Source organism: Grammomys surdaster, unplaced genomic scaffold, assembly GCF_004785775.1.
Source record: "Grammomys surdaster isolate TR1022 unplaced genomic scaffold, NIH_TR_1.0 126486, whole genome shotgun sequence".
NCBI lineage: Eukaryota > Metazoa > Chordata > Mammalia > Rodentia > Muridae > Grammomys > Grammomys surdaster.
The window spans coordinates 1-8,581 of record NW_021621278.1 but is presented as its reverse complement, the minus strand read 5'-3'; the positions used below and the strand labels follow the sequence as shown (position 1 = coordinate 8,581).

The following is an 8,581-nucleotide window of genomic DNA, read 5'->3' as shown; positions in this document are numbered from 1 at the left end:
AATGTTGAAAAAGTTTAGAAATGCCATGTTAGGCATATACCCAGAAGATGCTCGAACATATAATAAGGACATATGCTCAACTATGTTCATAGCAGCCTTATTTATAATAGCCAGGAGCTGGAAAGAACCCAGATGTCCTTCAACTGAGGAATGGATTAAAAAAATGTGGTATATTTACACAATGGAGTATTACTCAGCTATTAAAAACAATGAATTTGAGAGGTTCCTAGGTAAATGGATGGAACTAGAAATTATCATCCTGAGTGAGGTAAGCCAATCACAAAAGAACACACATGGTATTCACTCACTGATTATTGGATATTAGCCCAGAACCTTGAAATGCCCAAGATGCAACTCACAGGTCACATGAAGTCCATAAAGAATGAAGACCAAGTGGGGGTGATTCGGTCCTTCTTAGAAGGAGCAACAAAATACTCAAGGGAGCAAATATGGAGACAAAGCGAGGGACAAAAACTGAAGGAGGGGCCGTCTGAAGACCTTTCCACCTGAGTATCCATCCCATGTGCAGTCACCAAAGGTAGATGCTGATGTGGAAGTCAGGAAGTGCATGCTGATAAGAGCCTGATATGGATGTCTCCTCAGAGGTCTTCAAGAGTCTGACATATTCAGAGGCAGATGCTCACAACTAGCCATTGAAGTGATCATGGGGTTCTCAATGGAGGAGTTAGAGTGAAGACTGAAGGAGCTGAAAGGATTTGTGGCCCCATGAGGAGAGCAATAATACCAACCAACTACAGCTCCCAGGGTCTAAACCACCAGCCTGGGAGCACTTATGGAGGGATCCAGGGCTTTAGCTGAATATATAAGAGTGGAGGGCCCTGCTGGGCACAGGTGGAAGATGAGATCCTTGACCTCATGAAGGCTGGACGCCCCAGGGGGTGGGAGTTTTGAGGGTGGGGAGGTGGGAGTGGGGGGGTAGATAGAGGTTACATCCACAAAGAAGAAGGAGGCGGGGTGAGGGGATAGGGGGTTCCTGGGAGGGTGGGGGATGGGGTAAGGGGACAACATATGAAATGTAAATAAAACATCCAATAAAAAAATTAAAAAAAAAAAGAAAGAAATGCCATGTTGAAGAGCATCTGTGAAGTTCTTGATTTAGAGAGGTCAGGTGTGAACAGTGAACTAGTGAAGAGGATCTTGAATTTCTTAATGCATCCAAAGCCTTCTGGCAAACCATTGCCAAAATCCAAAAAATCTTCCAGCAAAGGTAATAAAAAGGAACGGAACAGTTCTGGAACAACACGGAAGTCAAAGCAAACTAAATGCCCTGAAATTCTGTCAGATGAGTCTAGTAGTGATGAAGATGAGAAGAAAAATAAGGAAGAGTCTTCAGAAGATGAAGAGAAAGAAAGTGAAGAGGAGCAACCACCAAAAAAGACATCTAAAAAAGAAAAAGCAAAACAGAAAGCTACTGCTAAAAGTAAAAAATCTGTAAAGAGTGCTAATGTTAAGAAGGCAGACAGCAGTACCACCAAGAAGAACCAAAACAGTTCCAAAAAAGAGTCTGAATCTGAAGACAGTTCTGATGATGAACCTTTAATTAAAAAATTGAAAAAGCCGCCTACAGATGAAGAGCTAAAAGAAACAGTGAAGAAATTACTGGCTGATGCTAACCTGGAAGAGGTCACAATGAAGCAGATTTGCAAAGAGGTGTATGAAAATTACCCTGCTTATGATTTAACTGAGAGGAAAGATTTCATTAAAACAACTGTAAAAGAGCTAATTTCTTGAGATAGAGGACAAATGGCTTGTTCTCAGATTTGAAGATCTGATTTATACCAGCAAAGAGAATGTATTCTTTTTTAAGTCTATTGTTGGTAGAACTTGCTGCTCTTTTGCGTGTCACATATATTTGAGCTTGTTGTTTTAAATTGCATTTTCTTGCAGTTTTCAGTTTAAATCTTGCATGGCAGTTCCTTGCTTTTTATAGTTGTACATTTTGCGTTTCTTTATTATAAGGTCATAGATTCCTGAACTGTTGTGAATTTTAGTGAACTTAATGTTAGCTTGCTTAAGACATTGCTTTTAATTGGAGCAGAAACTATTCTAACCAGCATTTATACACGCAAAGACTTACAGTATTTAGTATACGAAATATTTTGAATACACCTTCTGTCAGCGTGAAGACATAGCGGCAGTTTGTTCATCATAGTAGAGCACAGCTGTTCAGATGACCGAGTTGGAACTTTTTCTGCATGTGTATATATGTCAAGTTGTTGGCATGACAGAAGTGACAGATGTTATTTTTGTATTTTTAAAAACCAATTTGTTGTATATAATTTTTTTTATTTCTTTTGTGCAAATCAATTTTTTAAACTCTTGTGTCTTTAAACTTGTAACTAAGTGTCAGTGTTCATCCAGGCAGCAATGACAGAACGGAGTTCAGTGGTGATAATACTGAAGGACTGTTCAGTTCTGCTTTGCCCTGAAAGTGTCATCAGGGTGGTTGTGTTAACTTTAAGTGTCATAGAAATTTCATGAGGATAAACACATCACAGCTTCAAAAACTGGGAAAGAGTGAGCACACATGGTTTATATAAGTGAACTGACAGTAGTAAACTTTTGACCAGATAAATATTAGATACAGGAAACCTGGTTACCTTCATAATTATGATTAAAAGTATCAGGTGTAGCCAGAGCTGGTGTGGACAGTGTAGGTATCTCTGAAAGTATTTATCAAAAACCATACATTAAATGAATATTAAAGTATTACAGAATCAAGGCTGTTTGATTTTAAATTTTGGTCAATCAAGATTTTAAGGTGATGAAACATGGACTGCCCCTGAATTTAAAATTTGACTGTCCTAATAACCTATTTCTGAATTATAATATGCTGCTTGACAACGTGACATTTGATGTACCAACTAAGTGTTTGATCTTCACATCATAGATCAGATTTGAGCATTAACAGGTATTTTCACATACTTGACTTCAATATGCTTAGAGTGAAATGGAACAAGCAATTAAGTGGGGACTAAATGTTGGCTTTTAAGTAATTTGTCATAAATCTTCACAATAAAGAATAAATCAGTGTTTAAAAAAAAACCAATTCTGTCAATATCTTTATTTAAAAACCAATTATGTAATAACTTATTCTGTTAATATCTTTTTTTAAAACCAATTCTGTCAACATCTTTATTTAAACACCAATTCTCTAAATATATTTATTTAAAATTCAATTCTGTCAATATCGATATTTAATAATCAATTTTGAAATAAACAATTCTGTCAATATCTTTATTTAATAAACTCTTCTGTCAATATCTTAATTTAATAAACAGTTCTTTCAATATCTTTATTCAAAAACCAGTTCTGTCAATATCTTTATTTAAAAACCAATTCTGCCAATATCTTTATTTAAAAACCAATTCTCTCAATATCGTTATTTAATAATCAATTTTCTAATAACCAATTGTGTCAATATCTTTATTTAATAAACAGTTCTGTCAATATCTTTATTTCAAAACCATTTCTGTCAATATCTTTACTTAAAAACGAAATCTGTCAATATCTTTATTTAAAAACCAATTCTGTCAATATCTTTAGTTAATAACCAGTTATTTCAATATCTGTATATAGTAAGCAGTTCTGTCTGTCAATATTTTTATTTGTTAACCAATTTTGTCAATATCTTTTTTTAATAACCAATTCTGTCAATATCTTTATTTAATGAACAATTCTATCAATATTTTATTTAACGACCAATTCTGTCAATATCTTTGTTTAATAACCAATTCTGTGAGTATTTTTATTTAATATCCAGTTCTGTCTGTCAATATCTTTATTTAATAATCATTTCTGCCAATATCTTTTTTTAATAGCCAATTCTGTCAATATATTTATTTTAATTAAAATTCTGTCAATATATTTAAAAACCAATTCTGTCAATATCTTTATTTAATAACGAATTCTGTCAATATCTTTATGTAATAATCAATTCTGTAATAACCAATTCTGTCAATATCTTTATTTAAAAGCCAATTCTGTAAATATCTTTATTTAAAAAACAATTCTGTCAATATCTTTATTTAAAAACCAGTTCAGTCAGTATCTTTATTTAATAACCTATTCCGTCAATATCTTTATTTAAAAACCAATTCTGTCAAAATCTTTATTAAATAACAAATTCTGTCAATATTTTTATTTAAAAACCAATTCTGTCAACCTCTTTATTTAATAACCAATTCTGTCAATATGTTTAATAAGCCATTCTGTCAATATATTTATTTAAAAACCAATTCTGTCAATATTTTATTTAAAGACCAATTACGTCAATATCTTTATTTAATAAACAATTCTGTCAATATCTTTATTTAATAAAAAATTTTGTCAATATCTTTATTTAATAACAAATTTTGTCAATATCTTTATTTTAAAACCCTTTCTGTCAATATCTTTACATTACAATCAATTCTGTAATAACCAATTCTGTGAATATCTTTATTTATAAACCAATTCTGTCAATATATTTATTTAATAAACAATTCTGTCAATATCATTATTTAATAAACAATTCTGTCAATATTTTATTTAATAACCAGTTCTGTGAATATCTTTATTTAATAACCGATCCTGTCAATATCTCTTTTAATAATCATTTATGTAATACACAATTATGTCTATATCTTTATTTAAAATCCAATTCTGTCAATAACTTTATTTAATATCCAATTCTGTCAATATCTTTATTTAAAAATCATTCTGTGAATATCTTTATTTAAAAACCGATTCTATCAATATCTTTATTTAATAACCAATTCAGTCAATATCTTTTTTTAATAATCAATTCTGTGGTAACATATTCTGTCAATATCTTTATTTAAAAACAAATTGTCTCAATCTCTTTATTTAATAACCAATTCTGTCAATATCTTTATTTAATAACCAATGCTTGTGTGTATCTTTATTTAATAACCAGTTCTGTCAATATCTTTATTTAAAAACCATTTCTGTCAATATCTTTATTTAAAAACCAAATCTGTCAATATCTTTATTTAAACACCAATTCTGTCAATATATTTAGTTAGTAACCAGTTCTTTCAATATCTGTATATATTAATCAGTTCTGTCTGTCAATATTTTTATTTATAAACCCATTCTGTCAAATCTTTATTTAAAAACCAGTTCTGTCAATATCTCTATTTAATAAACAATTCTGTCAATATCTTTACTTAATAATCAATTCTGTGGTACGTAATTCTGTCAATATCTTGTTTTAATAATCAGTTATGTAATACACAATTATGTGTATATCTTTATTTAAAATCCAAATGTGTCAATAATTTTATTTAATACCCAATTCTGTCAATATTTTTATTTAAAAAAACATTCTGTCAATACCTTTATTTAAAAACCGATTCTATCAATATCTTAATTTAATAACCAATTCTGTCAATATCTTTATTTAATAATCAATTCTGTGGTAACCAATTCTGTCAATATCATTATTTAAAAACAAATTATGTCAATCTCAGTATTGGTTATTAACCAATACTGTCAATATCTTTATTTTAAATAAAATTCTGTCAATATCTTCAATTAAAAACCAATTCGGTCAATATCTATACTTAAAAACCAATTCTGTCAATATCTTTGTATAATATTCAATTCTGTAATAACCAATTCTGTCAATATCTTTACTTAATAACCAATTCTGTCAATATATTTATTTAATAATCAATTCTGTAATAACCAATTCTGTCAATATCTTTATTTAAAAACCAAATCTGTCAATATCTTTATCTGAAAACCAATTCTGTCAATATATTTTTTTAAAAAGTAATTCTATCCATATAATTTGTTAAAAAATTCTCTCAATATCTTTATTTAATAACCAATTCTGTCAGTATTTATATTCAATGACCAATTCTGTCAATATATTTATTTAATAACCAATTCTGTCAATATCTTTATTTAATAACCAATTCTATAAATATCTTTATGTAAACACTTATTTTGTCAAATCTTTTTTGAAAAAACATTTCTGTCAATATGTTTATTTAATAAACAATTCTGTCAATATCTATATTTAAAAACCTATTCTATCTATATCTTTATTTAAAAACCAATTCTGTCAAAACCTTTTTTTAAACTACATTTCTGTTAATATCTTTATTTAATAATCAATTCAATAAGTATCTTGATTCAATAACCAATTCTGTTAATATATTTATGTAATAAACAATTCTGTCAATATCTTTACTTAAAAACCAATTCTGTCTCTATGAATGATGACTATTGATATTTCAGCTTTCTTTATTTCTGCTTTCCATGAACAGATGACTATTGATTAATCAAGTTCATTTGTTTCTGATTTACTATTATCCACGAATGCTGAATATTGATTATTCATGGTTTTTATTTCTGACGTACTATTATCTATGACTGATGACTATTTATATTTCAGTGTTATATATTTCTGATTTCCTATTAATTATGATATTTGACTGTTGGTTGTTCATGTACATTTATTTCTGAATTACTATTATCCACGAATTGTTATTATTGATTATTCATGTTCATTTATTTCTGACTTACTATTATCTATGACTGATGACAATTGATATTTCAGCTTTATATATTTCTGATTTACTATGAACTCTGACTGATGACTATTGATTAATCAAGTTCATTTTTTTCTGATTTACTATTATCCACGAATGCTGAATGTTGATTATTCATGTTCATTTATTTCTGAATTACTATTTTCTATGAATGATGAGTAATGATATTTCACCTTTATATATTTCAGATTTACTATGAACGCTGACTGATGACTATTGATTAATCCAGTTTGTTTGTTTTTGATTTACTATTATCCACGAATGCTGAATATTGATTATTCATGTTAATCTACTTCTGACTTACTATTATTTATGACTGATGACTAATGATATTTAACATTTATATATTTCTGAATTACTATGAACTCTGACTGATGGCTATTGATTATTCGTGTCCATTTATTTCCTATTGACTATTATCCACGAATGCTGAATATTGATTATTCATGTTCATTTATTTCTGACTTACTATTATCTATGACTGATGACTATTCATATTTCAGCTTTATATACTTCTGATTTCCTATTAACTATGACATATGACTATTGGTTGTTCATGTTCATTTTTTTCTGAATTACTATTATCCACGAATTGTTATTATTGATTATTCATGTTCATTTATTTCTGAGTTACTATTATTTATGACTAATGACCTTTGATAATTCAGCTTTATTTTTTCTTGTTTACAATTATCTATGACTGATGACTATTGATTAATCAATTTCATTTGTTTCTGATTTACTATTTTCTATGAATGCTGAATATTGATTATTCATGTTCAGTTATTTCTGACTTACTATTATCTATGACTGATGACTATTGATATTTCAGCTTTATATATTTCTGATTTCCTATTAACTATGACATAAGACTATTTGTTGTTCATGTTCACTTATTTCTGAATTACGAATATATATGGATTGTTATTATTGATTATTCATGTTCCTTTATTTCTGACTTACTATTATCTATGACTGATGACTTTTGATATTTCAGCTTTATTTATTTCTTGTTTACAATTAACTATGACTGATGACTGTTGATTAATCAATTTCATTTATTTCTGATTTACTATTATCCACGAATGCTGAATATTGATTATTCAAGTTGGTTTATTTCTGACTTACTATTATATATGACTGTTTACTATTGATATTTCAGCTTTATATATTTCTGATTTCCTATTAACTATGAAATATGAATATTGGTTGTTCATGTTCATTTATTTCTGAATTAATATGATCCACGAAATGTTATTATTGATTACTCATGTTCATTTATTTCTGACTTATTATTATCTATGACTTATGACTATTGATATTTCAGCTTTATTCATTTATGCTTTCCCATGAACTCTAATTGATGACTATTGATTAATCAGGTTCATTTGTTTCTGATTTACTATTATCCACGAATGCTGAATATTGATTATTCATGTTCATTTATTTCTGACTTACTATTATCTATGACTGATGACTAAAGATATTTTACCTTTATATATTTCTGATTTACTGTCACCTCTGACTGATGAGTATTGATTAATCAAGTTCGTTTGTTCCTGATTTACTGTTATCCACGAATGCTGAATATTGATTATTCATGTTCATTTATTTCTGACTTAGTATTTTCTATGACTGATGACTAATGATATTTCACCTTTATATATTTCTGATTTCCTTTTAACTATGACATACGACTATTGGTTGTTCATGTTCACTTATTTCTCAATTACTATTATCCACGAATTGTTATTATTGATTATCCATGTTCATTTATTTCTGATGACTATTGATATTTCATCTTTATTTTTTCTTGTTTACAATTAACTATGACTGATGACTATTGATTAATCAATTTCATTTACTTCTGACTTACTATTATCCACGAATGCTGAATATTTATTATTCATGTTCATTTATTTCTGACTTACTATTATCTATGACTGATGACTATTGATATTTCAGCTTTATATATTTCTGATTAACTATGAACTCTG

General features: G+C 28.5%; 1 pseudogene; it reads left to right on the top strand.

Annotated features, from left to right (window-relative positions):
• The first annotated feature begins 1,083 nt into the window (after window positions 1-1,083).
• On the top strand, window positions 1,084-1,823 carry LOC114614722 (annotated as a pseudogene).
• Window positions 1,824-8,581: the final 6,758 nt, after the last annotated feature.